The 25,791-nt window shown below is 45.3% G+C and overlaps 3 long non-coding RNA genes across 5 annotated transcripts in view; 1 reads left to right on the top strand and 2 right to left on the bottom strand.

Annotated features, from left to right (window-relative positions):
- LOC309346405 overlaps nucleotides 1-12,414 on the top strand; it is a 32,021-nt gene extending 19,607 nt beyond the window's left edge. For all 3 annotated transcript variants that reach the window (XR_014158616.1, XR_014158617.1, XR_014158618.1), the window contains exons 2-4: nucleotides 10,995-11,074; nucleotides 11,401-11,554; nucleotides 11,923-12,414. This is a non-coding gene — a long non-coding RNA (uncharacterized lncRNA). The remainder of the gene's footprint in view (nucleotides 1-10,994; nucleotides 11,075-11,400; nucleotides 11,555-11,922) is intronic.
- LOC309346406 overlaps nucleotides 1-13,904 on the bottom strand; it is a 33,303-nt gene extending 19,399 nt beyond the window's left edge. The window contains exons 1-2 of the long non-coding RNA XR_014158619.1: nucleotides 13,752-13,904; nucleotides 10,105-10,311 (exon numbers count right to left, since the gene is read on the bottom strand). This is a non-coding gene — a long non-coding RNA (uncharacterized lncRNA). The remainder of the gene's footprint in view (nucleotides 1-10,104; nucleotides 10,312-13,751) is intronic.
- The window catches only part of LOC309346403, a 308,888-nt gene that overhangs the window by 100,763 nt on the left and 182,334 nt on the right, over nucleotides 1-25,791 (bottom strand). The window lies entirely within an intron of this gene.

The raw sequence follows: 25,791 nt of genomic DNA, 5'->3' as shown, positions 1-25,791 counted from the left end.
GGTTCACAGGCTCCTCTCCACCTCCTTGATCAAGTTGGAATTCCACTACTTGGCCTTAATACTGCTACATATGTTTGTTTTATTTTATGTTTTCAAATGTAGATCTCCTGATTTCTATGAAGTAGTGAAAATTAAGCTGCCAGCTAAACTCACAGAAAAACATCACTTGCTTTTCACATTTTACCACATCAGTTGTCAGCCAAAGCTCCTGGGATATTCAGTAGGTCAATTTTGGTTCGTGTTGGCAAGTTCTTAGGGAAATAGACATTTTCCACAAAGCTCAACAATGTTTCACTGCAACAATCTCGGCCTGAAAAACTTGCAAAAGATTTTTTTTTTTAATACTTTTTTATTCGAGCTTTAAATAATACACATGTCTACATAAATATACATTGTACAAATCATCATATCACTGAACGTATAAACATACATATAAATAAATTATTGTTAATTTTTTCTTTTTTACAAAAGAGGAAAGAAAAAAAAAGGATCAAAAAACAAAAATTTCTTATCATCAAAAAAAAAAACAAAAAACAAAAAAAAAACAAAAAAAAAACACCTTTGGACTTTATTTAGTCCTGGACTTCCCTCCACCCTATTGGTAAGTATCAAATAATCCTACATTCACGTATTTTCTCTTAATCTTAAATATTAGACATTCTCTGTTAGAGTTAATCCAGGCCCACCAGTGTCTTCTACTATTTATTTTCAATATATTTCCAGTATTTACTCCAATTTTTATGAAATTTTTGCTCATCTTGGTCTCGTATTCTACCCGTTAATCTAGCAAGTTCGGCGTATTCCACCATTTTAATCTGCCAATCACTTATACTAGGTATGGTTTCCATTTTCCAGTTTTGTGCCAGCATAGTTCTTGCGGCTGTGGTGGCATAGAGGAATATATTCTTGTCTTCTTTTTTAATCTCTTTACCCAACATTCCTAGCAGAAAGGCTTCAGGTTTTTTGGGAAAAGTATATTTAAGAATTTTTTTAAGTTCATTATATATTAGTTCCCAAAATTTTTTCACTTTATTACATAACCACCACATGTGGTAAAAATCGCCTTCTGCTTCCCCACATTTCCAGCATCTTTTGTTCTTTAACCTGTAGATTTTAGCTAGTTTCACAGGTGTAAGATGCCACCTATATATCATCTTCCACATATTTTCCCTCAGTGCCATACACGCCGTAAACTTTGTGTTATTATTCCATAATTCTAACCACCTTTCAAAATCAATGTTATAACCCACGTCTATCGCCCACTTTGTCATTGCCTCCTTCACCTCCTCATCTTTAGTGTACCACTCAGTAATATGTCGTAAATCCTAGACAGTGTTTTACTCTTTCCCTCTATTACCTCCACACTAAACCTAGATTTTTTATCTTCAAATCCTGAATTCTTTTTGTCTTCAATTAACAAACCATTCACCTGGTGGTATTGTAGCCAACTTGTGAAAAAAGATTTTATCTGCTCGTATGGTCTAAGTTTCAGACCTTGTTCTGATTTGGTTATAAGTTCTTCATAAGTGGCATTCTTCTCTTCCATATTAGTTTTCTTAACAGTCAACACCTCTATTGGTGAAATCCACCAAGGAGTCTTCCTTTCCAAAAGATTTTTATTCCTCTCCCATACCTGGAGTATTGGACCCCTAAAAATATGGTTTAGGAAGCCCCTGTGTGCCTTCACCTTTCCGTACCACAGGTACGAGTGCCACCCGAACCTGTTGTCGAAGCCCTCCAGATCTAGTAATTCTCTGTTTTCCAATCTTATCCAATCTTTTAACCACAATAAACATGCCGCTTCATAATATAGACTCAGGTCCGGTAGGGAAAAGCCCCCTCTTTCCTTTTTATCTACTAATATTTTCATTTTAATTCGCGGTCTTTTTCCCTGCCAGATGTATCTCGCCAAGGTTCTCTGCCATTCTTGGCATTGCTTTGGACCTTTGAGTACCGGGATAGTTTGAAATAAAAACAGCATTCTGGGTAGAACGTTCATTTTTACAACTGCTATCCTTCGTAAGAAGGATAGTCTCATTCTGTCCCAAATTTCCAAATCTTTCTTAATGTTTTTCCAGGTGGTCTCATAATAATAATAATAATAATAATAATAATAATAATAATAATGATAATAATAAATTTTATTTATATCCCGCCCTCCCCAGCCGAAGCCGGGCTCAGGGCGGCTAACAACAATCAACAATCAAACAATCAGATATTCACACATTCTAAAAATATTACATTATAAAAATCAATTAAAATCAAATTAATGGCAACTAATTAAGCAAGATTCTAAGCAGGTTGCCAGAGGAGGGAGTCAGGCTGCGCCCTGACCAAAGGCCTGGTGGAACAACTCTGTCTTGCAGGCCCTGCGGAAGGATGTCAGGTCCCGCAGGGCCCTAGTCTCTTGTGACAGAGCGTTCCACCAGATTGGAGCCGCAGCCGAGAAGGCCCTGGCTCTAGTTGAGGCCAGCCTAACCTCTCTGAGGCCTGGGACCTTGAGGATGTTATTATTTGCAGACCGTAGGTTTCTCTGTGGGGCATACCAGGAGAGGCGGTCCCGTAGGTACGAGGGTCCTAGGCCGTATAGGGCTTTAAAGGTTAAAACCAGCACCTTAAACCTGATCCTGTACTCCACCGGGAGCCAGTGCAGCTGGTATAGTACCGGTTGAATGTGATCTCGCAGCGAAGACCCCATAAGGAGTCTCGCCGAGGCATTCTGCACCCGCTGGAGTTTCTGGGTCAGTCTCAAGGGCAGCCCCACGTAGAGCGAGTTACAATAATCCAGTCTGGAGGTGACCGTCGCATGGATCACAGTGGCTAGGTCAGGGCGAGAGAGATAAGGGGCCAACTGCTTAGCTTGGCGGAGATGAAAAAATGCCGCCTTTGTTATAGCTGTAATCTGCGCCTCCATAGAGAGGGAGGTATCGAAGATTACACCCAAACTCTTAACGGACGGTGCTGGCACTAATTGCACCCCCGCAAGAGATGGGAGTTGCCCCCTCAATCCCATATCATCCCGCCCCAGCCAGAGGACCTCTGTCTTCGAAGGATTTAACTTCAACCGGCTCCCACGTAACCATCCAGCCACAGCTTCCAGACATCTCGCCAGTGTATCGGGGGCCGAGTCGGGATTAGCCGTAATCCATACCCCAAGGTATTTTACCTTTTTTGCCATCATTATTCCCACCCTTTGCTCTAGATCTACCGTTTCTTCCTTAGTTAAATTTTTAACCAACATCTTAGTTTTGTTCTTATTAACCTTGAGTCCTGACACAGTGCCAAATTCTTCAAATTTTTGTAGAGCTTCTTTTACGCTATGCTTTGGGTCTTGAAGGGTTAGTACAATATCATCGGCAAAGGCTTTTATTTTATATTCATTCAATCCTACCTTGATTCCTTTAACTTCTGTTGTTTCCCTCAATCTTTTAATGAATATTTCCAGTACTGTTATAAATAGTAGGGGAGATAGAGGGCAGCCTTGTCTAGTACCTTTATGTATATTAAAGAATTCTGAAGTTGTATTGTTTATTACAAGTTTTGCAAAACTTGCAAAAGATTTTATCAACCAAAGGCAAAATTATTTTAATTTCTTATGCATAGATGCAAGATTTCAAAGGAGCATGGGTGAAATATAATCCATCACACTATCATGTTTGTAATGTGTGTGACAAAAGCATACTATAAACACAATTGCAACACACTTATACATATGTGAAAGGCATATGCAGCATAGTTCAAATGACAAGAAAATGAGACAATAGGTCACAGACATGTGTGCCAGTGTCTGTTGCATCTGTTGCATGTATGGACTGTGTACATGTCTTAGTTCCCACATATAGCTCATGGTTTACATGTATATCACACTTGTCAGAGGCAGCGGAGTAGCTAGCCTCTTGGATGCCCAGTGCAGCGCACACGTCCTGGCTACACTCATTCTTCTCTGCTTGTATATAATAAAGAAGTCCTGGCTCCTTCTATAAACTGTCCCAGCTGACAGAGGTTATTGTCCAGTCATTCCTGGCAAAACCTTTTATCTTCTGTTGTTTGCCTCAAACTCCTTATCTTCACTTAACCACACAATATTTTTATAATGAGGGGGAGAAGAAACCAGGGTTGCAGTGTAGGGTGCTGTCCTCAGATAGAATCATAGAATCATAGAATCATAGAGTTGGAAGAGACCACAAGGGCCATCGAGTCCAACCCCCTGCCAAGCAGGAAACACCATCAGAGCACTCCTGACATATGGTTGTTGTTGTGACGTGGGGTTTGTGATTTCAGCTCTCTTGACATAATATGCTGGCGACAGTTCTCTAGTAACACTTCTTTATTAAAGCAACAAGACTAAGACCTGAGGAGGGGAGAGCTACATTTATAGGGACAGGGAACTAGCTAGAAAGGATACATTTTGGAGGGAACAATATCAGGCAATCACAGTCCTGCCTTTTGAAGGAAACCAATAAGACAGAGGATCCAAATACAGCAGCTTAAATGAACCAATAGTAGCTGTACCCTCTGGAACCAAAAGGCAGTTACTTTACCCTAATGCAAATACAGACAATAATAGTACAGATATAAAATCCTTTGACTCAATACACAACACCCCTCCCCCCCTAGTGAGCACAGCAGACGTAATCTCTCAGGTACTGTGGGGTCCTACAACTTCTACTTCATCTCCTGACAACAGGTGTTGCCGGTTCTGGATTGGGTGTCACCTGTGGTAGGGGGGCTGCTATAGGGGTTTCGTCAGGAACAGATGGAGTCCCAGACATCTCAGGGTCCCTTACCTGTACCTCGTCATCCTGAGGACTAGCAGACCCTGGTTCATTTGCTGAAGCCCCTGGTGATTGCACCTCTGGGCCATTTTCACTCTGGTCTTGCAGTTCTGCGTCGTTAGCCAGGGATGAATTATCAGACTCCTCCCTGCTGAGCGCCCGGCGCCTCAGCTGATCTATATGTCTCTTCCAAACTTGCCCATTTTCCAAGGTCACATAATAGGACACAGGTCCACTAGTCCGGGTGACCACACCAGCCACCCACCGCGAACCTCATGAATAGTTCCTCACCCAGACCAGATCTTCAGGGGCGAAATACCTTGTTGTGTCAGTCTCAGCCTGGGGGTTTGCTCTTGAATTACGGTTTGACATTTTATCCGGGTGGACATAATCCAGCACCGTTACCAATCTTCTACCCAAGAGCAGCTCAGCTGGCGACTTGCCCGTCGCAGTACACGGTGTCGCATGCTGCAAAAATAACATTCGTGTGATGCGAGCTGACCAGTTACCCTCCATTAAGCGCGCAATGGATTCTTTGGCTGTTCTTACCATGCGCTCCGCCTGCCCATTGGAGGATGGGTGAAAGGGCACGGATGTGACCCCTCTTATGAAGTTATCAGCCAAGAATGCCCTGAATTCCTGGGATACAAAAGCTGCCCCATTATCTGATACAATGGTCTCAGGTAACCCGTGGGTTGCAAACAGCTGCCTCAACACCTTGATTACGGCAGCTGATGCCATGCTAGGGACCATCGCCACTTCTAACCATTTGGAATATGCATCGACGATAACCAAAAAGACCTTCCCCTGGAATGGCCCAGCAAAATCTAAGTGCAGCCGGCTCCAGGGAGATCTGGACTGCTCCCACCAGTGAACTGGTGCTCTGGCCACTTCTGGCCGCACCTCTTGGCATGCCTTGCATGTTCGTACCCATTGTTCTATGTTCTGGTCCATTCCAGGCCACCACACATAACATCGGGCTAGCGACTTCATCCTGACCATTCCCGGGTGTCCCATGTGAAGCGTCTCAAGAACCCTGTTTCTCAGTGGTGCTGGGATGATCACCCTATCTCCCCACAGGAGACAACCCTTATGCATGGATAACTCGTGCTGCCTTGTCGCATAAGGCCTGAATTTGTCTTCATGCGGACCACCTGGCCACCCCCTCCCCACCCAAGTGAGCACACGGGAGAGAACAGCATCTTTCCTCATTTTCTCAGCAATATCAGTAGCCATTACAGGAGCCCCCGGAAGTGTTTCCAGCATCATTATGTGCTCCGCTGGAGCAGGATCCTCATTGCTCCCGCCAGGAAGGGGCAATCGACTCAGCGCATCAGCGTGGCACAACCGTTTCCCCGGCACATGGGTCAAGGTGTACTGGAACCCGTTCAGGAATATAGACCAACGCAACATTCTGGGGGAGAGAATTTGTGGCATTTGTTTGTTCGGGTTGAACAACCCCAACAGTGGTTTGTGGTCCGTTTCAATGGAGAAATGACGACCGTACACATAATCATGGAATTTTTTGATTCCTGCCACAATTGCAAGCGCCTCTTTGTCAATTTGAGCATAGTTGCGCTCCGTGGGCGACAACGTACGGGAATAGAAAGAGATGGGCTTTTCCGACCCATCCGGTTCCCTATGACTCAGCACCGCCCCCAGGCCGTATTGAGAGGCATCACATGCCAGGACCAGCGGCTTCGATTCATCATAATGAGCAAGGACGCTCTTGCTACTCAGCATTCCTCGCAAGGAATCAAAAGCCTTCTGCTGCTCCTGCCCCCATCGCCACACATTCTTTTTCTGCAACAGTCTATGTAATGGTTCAGCTACCGAAGCTTTCTGGGGTAAGAACGAATGATAAAAGTTAATAAGTCCCAGGAATGACTGCAACTCCGTCTTGTTCTGTGGTCGTGGTGCCTCGATGATGGCCTTAACCTTAGCATATGTGGGGTGGATGCCTGATGCATCAATTTTAAACCCCAAGAATTCCACAGTTGGCACCCCAAAACTGCATTTTTCCTTTTTTAGTTGCAACCCCACCTCCTTGAACTTGAGCAACACTGCACGGACACGCGCAACCAGTTCCTGTGGGTCTTTTCCAGCAATCAAAACGTCATCAAAAAATGGCAAGAGCCCCGGCAGACCTCTTAACAGGCGTTCCATGAGCCCTTGAAAAATCCCTGGGGCCACACAAACTCCAAATTGTAATCTGTTAACTCTGAACGCCCCTTTATGTGTGACAATAGTCTGTGCTTCCGCTGATTGTGGGGTTACTGGCAGCTGTTGGTAAGCTTGTGCCAGGTCAATTTTGGCGAACACCTTGCCCCCAGCCAGTTTAGCCAACAGATGTGATACGACTGGAATGGGGTATGAATTTCCCCTGAGTGCCTTATTGATAGTACATTTGTAATCAGCACAGATCCTGACTTCCCCATTTGCTTTAAGGGGCGTGACGATTGGAGTCTCCCACTTAGCGGAGTCCACGGGTGAGAGAACTCCCTGCTTGACCAATTTATCCAGCTCTGCTTCAATCTTGGGTTGCAGTGCAAATGGCACTCGCCTTGGTTTGAGTCGGATTGGGGCCACCCCAGGGTCCAATTCGAAGTCAACTGGGGGCCCTTTATAACAACCCAGTTTTCCATTAAAGAGACCAGCAAATTCTTTGCATAATGCCTCGCTCATCTCAGGGCAGGTTTGGATTGAATTAAGCCCTGATATACTCAGTCCCAGGGCGGGGAACCAGTCAGTGCCCAGGAGACTGGGGCGACTGCCCTTCGCAATCACCAGTTTGAGTACCGCCTGTTTGTCCCGGAACTGTACTCTCACGGCACACATTCCCATGACATGGATGCGGCCCGCTGAGTATGACTGCAAAGTTGCCGGGAAGGGCTCCAGAGGGGGCAACTTACCCCTGGGAAAGAATGTCCTCGCGGTCTGGTCCAACACGATAGTGAATCCAGATCCGGAGTCCACCTCCATGTCGCACAGCTGACCCTCAATCTTCACCTTGACGTGTGCCTTGCCTTGCGCTGGAAACTGCACGACCCTCCCGTTGATCTCCGTTACGTAGTGGCAGTCCTTTAGAACATGGTTTGCTGTGGGCGATCTGCGATGCTCCAGTCTAGGTGCTCCTGTCGCTCCCAACGCCGCCGATCTACAGACCCTGGCGATGTGACCTGTCTTTCTGCACGTCCGGCACATAGCATCCTGGAAACGACAACTCTTCCGCTCATGGTTTCCACCACAACCAGGGCACCTGCCTCGGTGATCTTTGTGCACTGTGCAGGCCTGACGCACTGACTCGACCCCACTGACTGGGCTCTGGCTCGGAGTAGCCTCTAGCTCATCCATGGCATGCGCAACTTCTATCTGTGGCTTAGGGGCCCTGCGACTGGCATCAAGCTCCTCTCTTTCATAATTCTCCGTGGCGGTGGCGTCCTTCAAGGCTGAAGCAAGGGTAACCTCTTCTTTGGCCACGATGCGTCTTCTGGCTTTCTTGCTGCTCAGACCACCGATAAACTGATCCAGGAGAGTCTCTTCCAGATCCTGGAAGTCGCAGTGCTGAGCGAGCTTCCGCAGTTCAGCTAGAAATGCAGATACAGACTCCCCAGCACGCTGCTGCCTCTTATGAAACTCCATCCGCCGGGCCATCTTGGTCTCAGTAGGCGCTAAATGGCTTGTTAGGCAGGCAAGAATATATTTGAGAGATGTCTCACTTAGCTTCGCTGGGGCAAGCAATGCCTTGGCCAGCTTGAAGATCTCAGGCCCACAGTAGCTCAGGAATGTGGCCCTTCTTTTGCTGGCATCGGTGATCCCTTGAGCCACTGCGAAGAACTCGAAGCGTTCGACGTAGTCTTCCCACGTGTGGGGCTCTGATGGCTGGAAGGGCTCCAATACCCTTGGACTCTCCATTGTCCTGTGGGCAGGGTCGTCTTCTCAGCTGGCCAGTGAGTCTTGTTCTTAGCTACAATCCGGACTCTGAGGCAGGGCTGCGTTTAACCACTCCTCAGCATTCCGGATCCCATCCTCGTCTCTAGTTGTTGTGACGTGGGGTTTGTAGTTTCAGCTCTCTTGACATAATATGCTGGAGACAGCTCTCTAGTAACACTTCTTTATTAAAGCAACAAGACTAAGACCTGAGGAGGGGAGAGCTACATTTATAGGGACAGGGAACTAGCTAGAAAGGATACATTTTGGAGGGAACAATATCAGGCAATCACAGTCCTGCCTTTTGGAGGAAACCAATAAGACAGAGGATCCAAATACAGCAGCTTAAATGAACCAATAGTAGCTGTACCCTCTGGAACCAAAAGGCAGTTACTTTACCCTAATGCAAATACAGACAATAATAATACAGATATAAAATCCTTTGACTCAATACACAACAGTTGTCAAGCCTCTGCTTAAAGACCTCCAAAGAAGGAGACTACACTGTTGTGTATTGAGTTCAGGTTCAGCTTCATGCTTAAATAATTTTTATTGACATAAGCTTACATATAAAAGATTTTTCCACTTCCCCGTCTTTCCAGGCCTACATACAAATTACCTTTGTGGAACTCTATTTTGATAACTATGGGATGAAAGACAGAGTGACCAATTTTGAGAAAAATTTCAACCTCTGATGATTTATGTATACCACCCCTTTAGCTCAGGATGGACGCCCACGAGGAAAACTGAGTGAGCAGTATAAGAGGGGGACCATATTGACTACAATGCATGCTTTCCCCATCAAAACTAGAATCGATGTCATTCAAAAGTAATGTCTGCTTCCAAAGTAATAGAACTAAAACAAAATGTGCAGGAATCATACAAGAGTCAATGGGATCATCCATGTTGAGACCAAATAAATATTAAATCTCAAAAAACTGAGCTACAGCATGCGGGACTGGACACTCTTAACATTGTCATTTCTGCTTTCCCTACCCTTCTTCCCCTCCTGTTTCATTTATGCTATCTGATGGGAGTGGTTCATTTAACTTCCTCTCACTTTTTTGCCAGTCTTTTATCAAGAGGCAGAGAGTGGCAAGACCATGCTATCTACTTTTGGCTAAAAAACAACCCTCAGAAGATGACCACATAAAAACAAAACAAATTCCTTCCAGTAGCACCTTAAAGACCAACTAAGTCAGTTCTTGGTATGAGCTTTCGTGTGCATGCACACTTCTTCAGATACACTGAAACAGAAGTTTCCAGACCCTTCTATATAGTGAGAAGGTGGGGAGGGGTATGACTATGGCAGACCAACACGGCTACCTATCTGTCACATAAAAACAGTTTATCATCCTTGTGCCAACTGAAGTTTCTATGTTAAAGAGTTGCAACCTACCTGTCCCTCTGTAATTACAGTTTGTTTTGATGCCAATTGAAGTAGCTATTGAATACATGCAAGAGAAAACGCTTGAACTGGCTGTTGCCACCAGACAGGTTCTACCAGATCCCAAAATGCTGCAGATGGTGCTTCAAGGTTCTGTGGGGGCCACAGTAAATCAGATATATTGTCAGAATACTGTTGATTCTTCTTTTTTTCTTCTCTCTGCATGTGAGCAGCAAAAGCAAAACATTAAAATGGCATGTGCACATGCACACTCATGCACCTATTAATGGAAATCAGTCTGACATTTCCTTGTCACTAATCCCAGTGACTTCTTAGGCCCAAACATGAAAACTGCAGCCCAATCATCCTGTAATACTTTGATTCCCAGATTTCCCTCTCAAGGGTCAGTGAAAGCTGGGTGTCCAAAGGCTGCTACCATTTTCTTACCAATTCCTGTTTTAGAGTACAGTGGTACCTCTGGTTACGCACTTAATTTGTTCCGGAGGTCCGTTTAAGAACCTGAAACTGTTCGTAACCTGAAGCACCACTTTAGCTAATGGGGCCTCCCGCTGATTTCTGTTCTCATCCTAAAGCAAAATTCTTAACCTGAGGTACTATTTCTGGGTTAGCGGAGTCTGTAACCTGAAGCGTATTTAACCTGAAGCGTATGTAACCCGAGGTACCACTGTACTGTCCCACTGAATTCCTCTCCTACTCCCTCCTGTTGCAACTGAGTTGCCCTGAAAGTTGTGTCTTCCTGATATCTGACTAGATTACTGTTTTGCCATTTGTTGGGTTTCACATGATAGTAATTCTGGTTGATGCCTGATCTGGTTGATACCTGATCATCCTTTCCTCAAGAAATATGCTTTATGTAATACAATTTTATGTTCTTCCATAAGGGACTACTAGAAGTAGCTCAAGTGCTCCTGGCTGGAATTCCAGAGGATCTAAAACTTTATCGACATCACAACAAGTTAAGGTGAGTAAATGAGGTGAGTAAAGTGGCAAAGTAAAATCTGTTAAAATTGCAATTACACTAAATCTATGTCGGCACATTCTTAGGCGTTAGCTGGCTTCACAGCAAAGATATAAAAAAATTACACAATCCTCACTGTAGCATGTAATGCAGCCTCTGGTGAAATTATTGTCCCATTGAACACTAAATTGATCCTAGTAACAAGACTAAAAAGTCTTGACTGAACTTCAAGTTCAGTCCCAGCCAAACTTTATTACAAGATGCACATGGTCCAATACTGTGCGGTTATATTAATCAACAAAATTGTTTTCTTCATTTTTGGGGAACAGATGTGGTGAAGCAGTGGAGAAAAATAAATACCTGACCAAAGGGAATATCAACAAGAACTGAAAAAGAACTACAACAAGTTGAAAGAGAACCTCAGACCAATGATTGAGAGGAAGATCCCAGAGCTGTATAAACCTATTGTGAAAGTATTTCAAGGTATAAGAAACACCCTTTCCCCCACATGCCCAATAACCATAGCAAAATACAGCATAGGACGGGGGTAGCCAGTGTGGTTCACTCCAGATGATGTTGGACTGTCAGCCTCAGTTATCATGGGATAACAACATTTGGAGGGAACCACCTTGGTTAACCAAAATCTGAAGGCAACCCTGTATAAAAAAAAATATTGTCTAATGTTTTACAATTTTTTATGTGCTGTAAGTGGCTGGGGAAACCCAGCCAGATGGGTGGGGTATATGATGATGATGATGATGATGATGATGATGATGATGATTACTGCTGCTACTACTACTTACTTACTTGTCCAGTCATTTCTATTCTCATTTTCTTCTTATTTATTTTAGGGGCTCTTTCCCTAATTCTAGTTTTAGGAAATATGAAAATCTGCCTCCACAGAACAGTTAAAAGCAGCATCATGAAAAGGAGCTATCTACTTGCAGTGGATCAAATACAAGAGAATATGCAAATGCTGTTCAAAATCGTAAAATTTCCCCACAATTTCTCATGAACACATTTTGGAAAGATCGCATTCTGTACAAGACTCAAGAAGGAAGAGTTATAACTCATCACATCTTCTAAGGGAGTGGGTATTGAAACTAGTTACAGAAAAACAGATATTTTATTATAAATTGACATGGATATTTGCACGCATAGAGAAAAGAGTTTTGTGTTTTCTCAAATATTCTAAAGGCCAGTTGGAGGGCATTTAGGGTTCCTGATCAATTCTAGCAGGGAACTGAGACTGAACCATTTGTGCACCATTTGCTTTAATTGCCTAAGACCTGGGGTCCTGAGACCTCCTATATGGTCTGAGGACAATAAAGTCTGACGTGTCACTCTGCTTCTGCTTCTGAAATAAAATTGTGAAGTAAGCTGCGCCAGTGAGACAGTTGGGAAAGGGGGATAAGTTAAGGTTACCAGATTTTTTCAATGAATCCGGGGACACTATTCAAATTCCTATTAAATAGATGGATTTTGTCAGGGGACTGATTCGGGGACTGTCCCTGGAAAACAGGGACATCTGGTAACCTTAGGATAAGTACAAGCAAGGTCTGAAACAAGAATAGGAATTGGGGGAGTATGGACATCTTTATGCATACAAAATGGGGAAGGGGGAACGTATAAAAAGAAAGAAAGCTGCCTCCTGCTCTTGTTCTCTCTTCTTTTAATCTACTTCAAGCAGCTTATTGTCAGTTCTGCTTACGATATTTGTATCCAGAGTACTGGGCAAACAAGTTTAATAGTTTTGTTCAATATTAATAAGTTGTTTATTTTAAGGGGGGGGGAGGATTCAGATACCTACCACAGTGAGGATATAAAAAGAGGCAGAAGTGTTGTAGCTCACTGTGTTTGCAAGCTAAAGATCCCAGATTCAATCCCCAGCATCTCTATGGGAATCTTTTTTGCCTGAAGAGCAAGTCAGTGTTGGCAATTTTTATTTGGGTTGACTAATAATTCTGATATGGCAGCTTCCTATATTCTGAGAACGGATAATGGATTCCAAAGCTGTGGCATGAGCTGTTGTTGCAGAATCCTAGTTCTGCAATTTGAATGACTGTTAAAATTACCAGAAAATTGAAGTTTGGTTCAGTTGCTGGCCTTAGCCATTCCCGATACTTAATATGGGCTGTTCATATTTTTAAGAAAAAAACACCCTGCTTTTAAAGCTCCGTATGATTATCTTTTTAACCATCAAATACCATTTTTAAGTGTGTGTGTGTGTGTGTGTGTGTGTGTGTGTGTGTGAAAGTTCTAAAGTCTGGAAAAGGAAAGCTTTCCATTTGCCAGAGAGCTTCCAAATTAGCCCCCCTGTTCTTAAAATGCATTTTTCTTTAGTCTTGGTAAAATTTAGCACAGTAGGTCATTAGCAGTATCACTGGCCATGACCACCTGGCAGATTATTTTGGGACCAAGAAAGGAAGTGTAAGAGAGTGATCTTAAGAAATTATACATTGTACCAGGAAGAGACCATTACACACACAAAGACAATGCATACAGCACATTACTTCACAAATATCAATAGTAAACACCTCCCCCAAATTACTATGTAAAAACCATAAAATCATATGGGGGGGATGTGTCACCTACATTCTAGCCAATCTTCTCAGGTTAAAGAATTTGTACTTTGAATATTTGCTCTGGAAATACGATCTTATCGTAACAAAAGTACTACCTTCCGGGGAGATGCGAAACAGAAAGACTTGCTGCCCCGAGTCTGATGCCTGATGCACAGAGTTGCTCTGTGCGCTGCGGGAGGCAGGACGGAGAGAAGGTGGCACCTCTGATCCCAGAGACGATTGCAACCCCCCCACCCCCAAAAAGGAAGCCAAGGTTCCCTGGAGCCAGTCCCACCTGGCAGCCCAAGGCAGACCCAGCGCCTTGAAGGGCCAATGCAGCCTGCCACGCTCGTTGGGGCTGGGGCAGGGCAAGGGGAAAGAGGTTTTTGAAGAGAGCCCCCGGGGACATGAAGAAGATCGAAGGAAGCCCAGCGCCTGGGTGGTCCCTAGGTGGGCGGTCCCTGCTTCAAGCCAGGCTGTGAGGGATGGGACATAATAGAAGAGGGCAGAAAGCGCCGCCAGCACCCTTTCGTGGGAGGGAAATTATCCCAGGGAAGCTGTGTAAGCCGTAATTCTTTTGTTTCCAGTCAGTAAAAATTGATTGCAAAGTATGCTTGCAGATGCAGTAGAGGCCTCGATCCAGTGGCTATACATAAATATCTTTAAAGGTGCCACTGGAGTGCGACACCTAACAGCAGTCACCTTGTGGTCCTGTGAACACCAAGCAAAATACTGTACTGAAAAACAAATTCACTAGCAACCCCCAAACCAGGCTAAACTGATATGCTATGTGTTGCATTCATGTTACGTTTCTAGAGATTTTGCTTCTCCCTGTGTTGCGTCTTCAGATTAGGGTGATTCTGCTTCTCCTCAATTGGTTTTCATGATTTCTTTGGTTTGAATTATTTGTTTCTTTCATGTTTTGTGGTGAATTCAGCATTATGGTGGTGGTTTTTCATTGTTTTTGTGTTTCCTCTGGTGTTTTGTCATTTCTGGGAGGGGGTTCCAATTTTTGTGTTTCTGGTGATATTGTGTCATTTATAAGTTATTCATAATTTTAAAAAGGAAGGAAACCACCTCAAACCAAGGAAACCACCAGAAACGCATAAATTATTTGAAAAGAACCCCCCCAAAAACAAGTTAAATACTGAAAATAAATTCACTAGAAACATAACACACAAGCAATACATAGCATTTTACTATACAGTGGGGATTTCTAGTGAATTTTCTGCATTTCTGGTGTTTCCTTGGTTTGGGGTGGTCTGCTTGCTTTTCAAAATTATCACTGACATGAAATTGACACAATATTGACAATAACACAATAGAACATTTCCCCACCCCCCGCGAAATGAAGCAGTACCCAAACACAAACAAAAACAATGAAAAACCATGACAGCATATTCACCCAAAAACACGAAATGAAGAGAAATAAGCCAAAAGAAAGAAAAAACGTCAAAATCATGAAAAGAAGCAGAACCACTCCAAACTGAACACAAGGAAAAGAAGAAATCACCAGAAACGTAACACGCAAGCTGGCCTACACCGGAAGAGTCGGTGGCCCTTTCCAGGGGGGTCTTGGACTCCTTGTCCTCCCTGGACAGCTCCTTATCCGGAGGATGTCAAGAGCACTGCCTCCCCCTCCATAGGTGACCTCAGTGGCAGGTGTGGCATTGGACAACATGCAGTTTAGGAACTGTGACCCCCAAAGTAAGGCTTTTTTCCCCTCCCCAAAACCGGGCCGACCAGATAGACTGCCCCAGGGCTTGGAGGCTCCCCATTAACCATCCCAACATTTCCAGGTCCCCGGAGCTGCGCCCCAGGTGAGTGCCCGTACCTGCCAAGTGGCTGAGTGGCTGAGGTGACGGCGGAGGCGTACGGGGTTGTGGTGAGCAGTCAGGGGGCATTTGAGGCCAGGGGGATGTTAGCACCACCAGAAGAGTGGGGGGAAGCATGGAATCATAACACAGGGCAAGATGGAGAATCACCATTCAAGGAAACCTCCCAACCAGGCCAAAGCATTTGAGGAGGGTGCAGAGTATGCTCTCTGAAGCGGGCTTAGCCTTGGGAAAATCCTGAGTGGAAGTTGCAAATTGGTGGCCTCTTGTGACAGGGAGTTCCATAGTGTGCACTTCATAAAGAAGGACTTCCTTTCTTTGATGTGTCCTGAATCTTCCACTGTTCAGCTCTGTGAGTTCTAGCATTATGAGAGAGGGAGAAAAACTTTCCTCTATCCACGTTCTCCAGGCCAAGTCTCATTTTATAAACTTCCATCACAACTCTACACAATTTAATGCACAAACAGTCAAAGAACAAATAGGAAAACTCTTGTCCACTTAGCCTTCCCCTGCATTTGCTAAATAACCACATCCCTCATTTGTGTTGTTGAGATAAATTTATTTAACACTCCGATGAACTCACCTGCCAAAACACAGGAGAATATCAACAATCCAATTTTTTGTACCCACGGTGTTTTGTTTTTCCAGAATCAGCTAAAACAGAAGGAAGAGGTAAGCCATCACCCATAAGGGAGCAAATATTCCTTTGAGAAGCTTCTCCCAAAATGGAAGGCACACGAGACTCTGTAATTCTCTTCTTTGGGAGGTATGTGTCATGCAGGTGGCCTTGGGGAGCTGGATGAGGAGGCACGTCCCAGCCCTTTGGATTGCAACAAGGACAACCTGAGAGCATCTCTCACCTGCTGTGCCTGTAGCTCCTCACTCTCCCAATTGCTACCTCCGCTCCCAGCCGAGAACAAAGACCAACCTCTCTTGTGGAGTTAATGTGGTGTTCCCATTATGTAGAGACTGGTGATTCGCTTCAACTTAAGGGTCCAGACTGAGGTTCCCAGGGTGGCACGTGGACTCCATGGCACCCTCAGAAACCCTCCTTAGCACCAAGGCCCCCTGACACATTTTTAAAGGGTGTTGCAGCACTGTAAAAACTAACAGATTTTGAGAAAACTTTTTTAAAATGGGAGGGTCAGGGGACCTTGGTGCTAAGGAGGGTTTCTGAGGGTGCCATTTTTTATTTTTTATTTTACAATTTACTGTGTGGGCGCTAAGAAACTGCTAAATGTTTTTGTGGCATCACAGTCAACCCACAGACAATGGCAGCATCTGAGGAGGCATCACCAATCCTTGTTTTGAGACATGGATTTGTTGTAAGTAAAAAATGGCTTATCTTCTGAGTTTACGCCAATAAAACTCAGAGACAAGAGGTGTTAGGGGTCCATTGTTGTTTATTGCAAGGCAATAGGCTGAATTGTTTTGCAAAACTGCAACCCCTGCAAAACTGCAACAAGGGCGGTGGTATTTATAACATTTCAAACAAATTATTTCAATTTTCATCAATCATGTACATCATTACCTCATTTCATGTTTAATACATTCACAATAAGCGTTAGCAATTTCCGTTGATTCAGCTCTGATTCCCAGCGCTGTTACATTGTGTTAGTATGCGTGTTGGGAACCTGTGTTATGTGTAGCCATTTGCACCTTTGAGCCGTATCTTTGTGATTCACATATTAGCTGTATTTCTGCCCTAATGCGGGAAGGCAACTTGCAAAATCATCTTTTAAAAACTTGTGAGTTCTTCCCCCAAAGAATCTGGGAGCTATAGTTTGAAAACAGTGCCGAGAGTTGTTAGGAGAGTTTCCCTCCCAAAGCTACAATTCTCAGAGTTCCCTACCCCTACCCCTAACACAACTCTAACCCTAACCCAACCCTAAGCCTGTGATTGGCCAAAAGCAACGAAGTCCAACCTATTGCCGCTGAGAATATTTGGGTGAATATGCTAGCACACCCAAAAAAACATGAAACGAAGTGAAATAAGCGAAAACAAAGCTTATTTGGCTTCTTTGCAAGCATATTCACACAACAAACATGTGTTTGCTTTCTTTTGGCTTATTACATTACTAAAGATAAATAACTGACCAATGAAATCCAAGCATCCCACCCCTACCCCTGCAGTTAAGAGCTATTGTAGTTATAGGTTCTTAATAATAGTATTACTGTTAGATTACTAATAACCTGGACATTTTAATCGAGAAAGATACCCATTTATCTTCTTAGATTCTGCACATAGTCTTAATTCTATATCTGTTGGTGCAAAATATCAGGAACAGCCTTGAAAAGCAGATGGAAGGATGTTAAGTTCACAGATTCTCTTCGCCTGAAAGTTAGAACATAATTGTCTCTTATTAAAACTGTGCCAGATACTAAAGTGATACTCCTTTTTTACATTCCCCCAGAAGTGTACCCAGAGCCCTGTTTCCATCTCTACTTGATTTGCAGTGGGAGATGCACAGATGCAGATCAGATGCCAAATTGGTGGCCCTTGTTCTCTGACTCCCATTACACCCACAGATTTCCGGTTTCTTGGCTTGAAGGGTAAGCCTTGTGTGGATAACCACACCCGGTCCCCCACCCTAATGGTCTCCCCTTCCCAGCGACGTTTGTCTGCTTGTCTCTTATACGCCTCCTTGGCCCTTTCCAGATTCATCTTAAGCTGTTGGTGCAGGGCTTCCATTTCTTCCACGAACTGCTCGGCGGCGGGCACGCTCCACCCTTCCTCCCCCCTCCCGGGAAAGGCCCTGGGGTGACACCCATAATTAGCCAAGAACGGGCTCATCCCCGTGGACACATGCTCCGCATTGTTATACGCAAACTCTGCCAGTGCTAGCTTTTCTACCCAATCGTTCTGTCTCTTGTTGACGTAACAGCGTAGATATTGCTGTAAAATGCTGTTCGCCCTCTCTGCTTGCCCGTTAGTCTCCGGGTGCCTCGCCGTCGAGAATCCCACCTCCACCTGCAATAAGTTCATAAGCCTCCTCCAGAACCTCGAGGTAAATTGTTTCCCTTGATCAGAGATAACCCTCGAAGGAGCCCCATGCAACCTGAAGATGTGATTCACGAACAACTGGGTGGTTTCCTCTGCCGTCACTGCATGAGAGCACGCTATAAAATGGCACATTTTGGTTAGCAGATCTACTACTACCATGACTGCTGTCTTACCTCTGTATTTGGGTAAATCTGTCATGAAATCGATCAACACCACCTCCCAGGGTCTTCCCGGCGTGGGTAAGGGTTCTAGTAGCCCTGCCGGGGCTGCCTGCTCTCCCTTGGCCCTTTGGCAGCGGTCACACTCCCGTACATACTCTCGTACATCTTCCCTCACCCTTGGCCACCAAAACTCCCTAGTGACCAGTAACATAGTTTTGTGTTGCCCAAAGTGCCCCGCTGTTGGGTTGTCGTGAAGCTGTTTGAGCACCCTTTCCCGCAAGGCCTCCCTGGGCACATACATTGCTCCCTTGTAATACAGCAGTCCTTCCCTTTCCTCAAAGCCTCCCCGGCCTCCCCCAGTTCCCCTGAGTTCCCTGATTCTGGTTTGGGCGAATTCATCCTGGCGAATCAGCTCAGTTAGTTCTCGTTTCCCAACCAACGTTCCCCCACAAACCCATCGTTCCTCAGGGAACACATGTCGAGCTTCCGGCAGTCCTTCTCCTTCCGTGTACTCCGGCTTCCGGGAAAGCGCGTCCGCTCTCACGTTCTCTTCTCCCGGCATGTACTTGATCTCAAAGAAGAACTTGGAGAACTCCTGTGCCCATCGAATCTGTCTCTGGTTGAAGACTCGAGCTGTTCTCCAATATTCCAAGTTCTTGTGATCAGTGCAAACCTGAACCTTGTGCTGAGCCCCTATTAGGAGATGTCTCCACTGCCGAAATGCTGCATAAATAGCTAACAGTTCGCGATCATACACCGTGTAGTTCTGTTCCGATTTGTTCAGTTTCCGTGAGAAGAAGGCGCACGGCCTCCAGGTGTGTTGGCTCCGTCCCGGCTGCAGCAACACCGCTCCTATCGCTCTGTCTGATGCGTTGGTCTCCAGCCTCATCGGCTTCTGCAGATCCACGTGCAGGAGCTGTTCCTCCGAGGCGAACGCCTTCTTTAGCCTTTCGAAGGATCGTTGGGCACTTTCCATCCAAACGAACTTCTTTTTGCTACTGAGACAGTCCGTGATGGGTGCGGTCAAGTGGGCGAAGTTCTTGATGAACTTCCGGTAGAAGTTGCTGAACCCGAGGAACCTCTGCACATCCTTCCGGGTTTGGGGGGCCTTCCATTCCAGCACCGCCTGCACCTTGCCGGGGTCCATGGCTAGGCCTCTGTCCGACAACCTGTATCCCAGAAATTCCACTTCTCTGGCGTGAAATTGGCACTTTTCCAGCTTGACCCACAACTGGTGCTCTTGTAGCCTCTTCAGCACTTCCCTGATGTCCTGGACATGCTGCTTTTCATTGTCCGAATAGATCAGGACGTCGTCCAGAAATGCTATGCTGTTTTTGTACAGCAGGGGGCCCAGCACATGGTGCATGAAGCTTTGAAAACAGGCTGAGCCCGACTGTAATCCAAATGGCATGACTAGGTACTCAAAGGCCCCTAGGGGGGTGAACATGGTGGTTTTCCATTCGTCCCCCTCCCTCATTCTAATCAGATTGTATGCTCCCCAGAGGTCCAGCTTGGTAAAGATCTTACCCTTCCTTACCCTAGTTAGAACATCATCAATTCTGGGCATAGGGAAGGTCACGGGTTCCGATACGAGGTTCAATTTTCTATAGTCTACGACCAGCCTAAGCTGATCCGTGTTTTTCTTATCCACAAAAAACACAGGGCTGCCCCCCACTGCCTTAGATTCCCTTATAAACCCCCTTTTCAGGTTCTTGTCAATAAAGTCTCGCAACTCCTGCATCTCTCGGTCCGACATGGCATACAGCTTACCCACCTGCAGCTGCGCCCCAGGGAGTAGGTTGATCTGGCAGTCGAAGGGCCTATGTGGCGGCAGCCTGTCCGCTTCCCTCTCGCTGAAGACCTCCTGTAAGTCCGCGTACTGTGGCGGCACCTCTGCTCTCTGCTTCAGTGTAGTTGCTGCCACTCTGGCCAACCTTACCCTGGGCTTCTCCCCCCCTAGACAATGTTCCAAACAGTGCGCTGACCCGAAGGTGACTGTCTGTTGATGCCAAGCCACCACTGGATCATGTAGCACTAGCCAGCTCATGCCCAGTATTATCGGGGGTCCCGCCAGTGTGGCCACATGAAAGGCAACGGTTTCTGTGTGCCTGGACACCCTCATTCTCATTGGTGGGGTTTGATGTGTCACCTCCCCTCCCAGCAGCTCCCTGCCATCTATCAAGTGGCAGCAGGAAATCACGTGGCAGCAGGAAATCAAGTGGCAGCAGGTGGAGTTGGTGCTCCAGGTGGAGTTGGTGCTCCAGTGCAAACTCCTTACTAAAAAAATTACAGGAGCTGCCTGAGTCCAGCATTGCCTTCACCTTGACTGGGTGTCCATTTGGGAGTTCTAGCACCACCTCTATCGCTATAGAAGCCTTGGGTGGGTCTGGTTGGGGCACTTCTGTTAGTTGTTCGCTTGGCTGCTGCGCCCCCCTGTGGGCAGTCAAGCGCTGGCGTTTCCCTGCACCTTTTCCTCCGCCCCCTCCTCCTCGCTTCCAGCGGCTCCCACCATCCCTTGCCAAGCCTTTCTTTGTGGACAGACCCTGGCAAAGTGTCCTGGCCGTTGGCAGAGGAAACACTTCTTGGTGCTTTTCCCAGCCTTCCCCTCCCTTTTGACTTCTTGGTTGGCGCTCGAAACCTCTCGCGTGCGCGCTCCATCAATTTCCATTGGCACCACATCATCGGAAGGCTGCTTTGGCATCTCAGGAATGTGGTAGTCAGGGCAACGCTCTCCTCTCCCTTCCTGCCTTTCCAAAGCGTGCGCTTCCTGTCGAGCGCCTATCGCAAGCGCAGCTTTGGTCAGTTGATCCATGGACTCCGGGCGGGGCGCGCGGGAGAGCTCGTCTTTAACGGTTGGGGACAACCCCTCCTCAAACAGCATCCATATGGGCGGGCTATCTAGATCCCATTCGAGCCGGTGTATTAGCATCGCAAAGCGGGACCAGTAGTCCCTAACGGAAAGATCCCCCTGCTTGCATCTCATCAGCTCCCTCTGGGTTACACTCTCCCCCAATTGGCTTGAATACATAGCGTCCATCGCCTGAAAAAACTTCCGGATGTCCCTCATGGCGGGGTTCTGCGCAGCCATTAGGGGTCTAACCCATTCCCTCACGCCGCCCTCAAGGTGCCCCACGATATACGCCACCCTCGCTGCCTCGTCAACAAAGTCATCATGCTGCAGCTCCAAAGCGTACTCTATTTCTGTTTGGAATCCATTATATTCCTGGGGCTTCCCCCCAAATTTGTGTACCAGTCCAGGCACCTTCTTTGCCACTGGGGTGGGTCTAACCTGCGCGTCGTGGGTGCGCCTCTCATCCAGCCGCGCCGTCAGCAGTGCTACATGCCGTTCCAGCTCCTGGTTCCTCTTCACCAGGTCCTGCACCCCCGCAGCTTCCTCCGCTGCCCCGGCGCCTCCAGTCTGGCTCATGTTTCCCCTGCTTGCGCACAAGTAACAGCAGAGACTGACGGATTGCTCTAATGGTTGTGAGGGGGTTACTTGTGCGTAAATTGCCTTCGGTTTAGTTAGATTGCTTGCTCAACCATGCTTAGGGTGAGAGCTCGCCCTCCGTGACCTGTTAGTCACTTGCAGAATCCGTCAGTGGGCGTTTCTTGAACCTCTTCCAGCATAAAAGCTGTTTGACGCCAAGTCTCCTACTATGTTCCCTGCGCGGAACGCGTCTGCACAAGTAAGGGGAAGGCAGGGGCGTGCCAGCGCTCTCTCCACTAGTTTCGGGTGAAGGGTCTTGGAGCCCTGTCACCAATTCCTCCATCTCCCTCTCTTCTCTATTGGTGTTGCGCTGAATTCCTTCCCCCCTGCTGGTCCCCTCTCCGGCATCGCTCTGGAGCCCTGCCTCCGCCTCTCGCTCTGATGTCAGTTCCCTGACATCTCCTTTTCCTTTTGGAGCCATAAAGTGCCCCGGCTGTTAATATTTGTTGTGACCTGAAATGTACTTCAGCAGTTGCAAGACAGATGCATCTGGAAGCTTCCAACAGCCTCACAACCACTCCCTATTGTTTGTCTACATGGTGGTTCCATTTAGCTACCATGGCTGGTAGCAGTTGACAAATCTATACATTCTCAGATCCAGCCCAAGGCAGTGTAGTGTAGTGGCTAAAGCGTTGGGCTAGGTCTCAGAAGATCCAGGTTCATATACCCACTCAGCCATGAAATGCATTGGGTGATGTTGGGTCAGTCATGTTTTGTCAACTTAGTCTACCTGAGTTGTTGTGAGGGGGAAGGACTATGTGTGGCACCTTAAGCTTCTTGGAGAAAAGGTGAGGTATAAATGTAATTTAGAGGAAGGGCTTTTTTTTCAGCCTGAACTTGCTAGAACTCAATTTGGGCACCTCTCAGGTGGGCATAATTGCCATTATAAAAGAACTAGGGAGATGTTCAAACTGAGTTCCAGCACCTCTTTTTCAAGTAAAATAGCATTTTAAAAAGTAATGAAACATTTGGGTGCCTGGAGAAACAGACAAGATGGCATTCCTCACCTCTCCCAATTCCAAATGCAGAAGTTTATAGGACTGCCAGTTAGGTATTATTTCAGCACTGGCGATGAAACAGTGACCTCTATTGCACCTGAGGGCAGCAGCTTGTCTAAAAGGGTACAGGAAGGTTTTGGGGTGGGAAAGATGGGCAAAAGAAGCTTAACTAAGAACTTGTGGAAGAGCTTCAGATATTTAAATAATTGAAAGACTGTCAGGTTGGATGCAGAATCTGGTGCCCTCCAGATGTGGCTTAGCTCCCAACTCCCACCAGCCCCAGACAGTATGACCCCTATTTTCCCATCTCTGAAGCAAAGGATAAGGAGCCCTATGTTGAAGCTTCATTCTGGGCCACCAGAAACACACCCTTTGGCTGCCTGGTGCATTTCATTTCCCTCTATTTTTGATGTTCATGCTTATGCAGCCAAAACAGAAGGCAAAACGCAAAAATAAGTGAAGTAAGCCCAAACAAAGCAAAAAACATGTTTTGGGGAATCAATAGGCATAGAAAGAAGACAAAGAAGCTTTTTTAGGGCTTATCTCACTTTGTTTCGTGTGTTTTGGGTGTGCATGCATATTCACCCACAAATCGCAAAACGAAGTGAAATTAGCCCATACAGAGCAAAACAGGTTGTTTTGGGTTCCATATGCATAGAAAGAAGACAAATAAGCTTCGTTTGGGCTTCTTTCACTTGGTTTCTGGCACTTTCGTTGTGCATGTACGGTATATTCACCCCAAAAATGCAAAACAAAGTGAAAGAAGCCCAAGCAAAGGAAAACAGGTTGTTTTTGGTTCCATATGCATTGAACGAAGACGAATAAGCTTTGTTTGGGCTTCTTTCACTTGCTTCCGGTTCTTTCGGTATGCATCTAAAATCGCAAAGCGAAGTGAAAGAAGCCCAAGCAAAGCAAAACATGTCTTTTCTGTGTCAATATGTGTAGAAAGAAGATGAATAAGCTTTGTTTGGGCTTATTTCAATTTGTTTCGTGTTTTTGGGTGTGCATGCATATTCACACATAAATCGCAAAACGAAGTGAAGTAATGCCAAACAAAGGAAAACAGGTTGTTTTTGGTTCAATATGCATAGAAAGAAGACGACTAAGCTTTATTTGGGCTTCTTTCAATTCGTTTTGTGTTTTTTGGGTGTGCAGGCATATGCAGAAATAAATAGCAAAAGGAAGTGAAGTAAGGCCAAACAAAGCAAAACAAGTGTTTTTTTGGGGTCAATATGCATAGAAAGAAGATGTATATACTTATGGAGCAATAGGAGAGATTATGGACAACAGACATTAAATTCACAGCATGCTATAATCTCAGGGAAAACACCATGAAAATGGTATGTAGATGGCATCTTACTCCCAAATAGCTTGCTAAAATGTATAAAGGGAAAACATCAACATGTTGGAGATGCAAAAAAGAGGAGGGGTCGTACTATCATATGTGGTGGACATGTGTTGTTGTTGTTGTTTAGTCGTTTATTCGTGTCCGACTCTTCGTGACCCCATGGACCAGAGCACGCCAGGCACTCCTGTCTTCCACTGCTTCCCGCAGTTTGGTCAGACTCATGTTTGTAGCTTCGAGAACACTGTCTAACCATCTCATCCTCTGTCGTCCCCTTCTTCTTGTGCCCTCAATCTTTCCCAACAGGTGGGCATTAGCAAATACTGAAATTATATTTATAACAAGTTTAAGAAACGATTTTAAATCACCTTCAACCCCCCCCCCCCCCAAAAAAATTTCCTACTTGGTATACTACCGCCAGAAATTAAAAAATATATAAGAACATTGTTTATGTATGGTATAACAGCAGCTAGAACCCTTATAGCAAGGAACTGGAAGAATGAAACGCTCCCAGAAATTACAGATTGGCAGATATTCATGTTAGAATATCTACAATTAGAAAAACTGATGGGATCAGTTAGAGGAATATCAAAACAAAAAACAACTAGAGAATGGATTATATTTAAGAATTATGTAAAATTTTATTGTACAAATAACTCCATATTAGCAGAAATTGGGTGATATTTGTAAAGAAAAAGATCAAAGGAATGCATACAAAGCAGAAATGATATCATACAATGTAAACCTATGTAAAAAAGAATGTTATATCAAACAGTATAATGAGAAGGATGGGAAGGATTGTGCTGATGAGTACTTTTACTATGTAAATAACTTTGTCTCTCTTTTTAAATTTGATTTCTTTGTTTCTTATCTTTGTTATTTCTTTTTTATTTTTCTTTATAAATTTTCCATTTTATAGAATTTTCTTTTTTTTTTACCTGTTAAGAGATAGTACATAAAGTTTGTATAGACATGCAAATCTTTTATTCAATTAAAAATTGATAGTTAAAAAAAATAAAAGGAAGGAAGGAGAGAGAGACAGAGGGAGACGGAAGGAAGGAAGGGGGAGAGAGAGAGAGAGAGAGAGAGAGAGAAGGAGAGAGAGAGAGCAGGAAGAAAGGAGGAAGGAAGGAAGGAGAGAGAGTAGGAGAGAGATAAGGAATGGGAGAGAGAGAGAGAGAAAGGGAAAGGAGGAGAGATAGAAAGAAGGGGGAGAGAGAAGCCTGGTAGATGAAGGGAATGCAGTGGATGTAGCCTACCTTGATCTCAGCAAGGCATTTGACAAAGTGCCCCATGATATTCTTGTAAAGAAGCTGGTAAAATGCG

Source organism: Podarcis erhardii (assembly GCF_964252035.2).
Source record: "Podarcis erhardii genome assembly, chromosome: 7".
NCBI lineage: Eukaryota > Metazoa > Chordata > Lepidosauria > Squamata > Lacertidae > Podarcis > Podarcis erhardii.
Note: the sequence above shows the minus strand (reverse complement) of the source record. Positions and strands in the feature narration are given on the sequence as shown.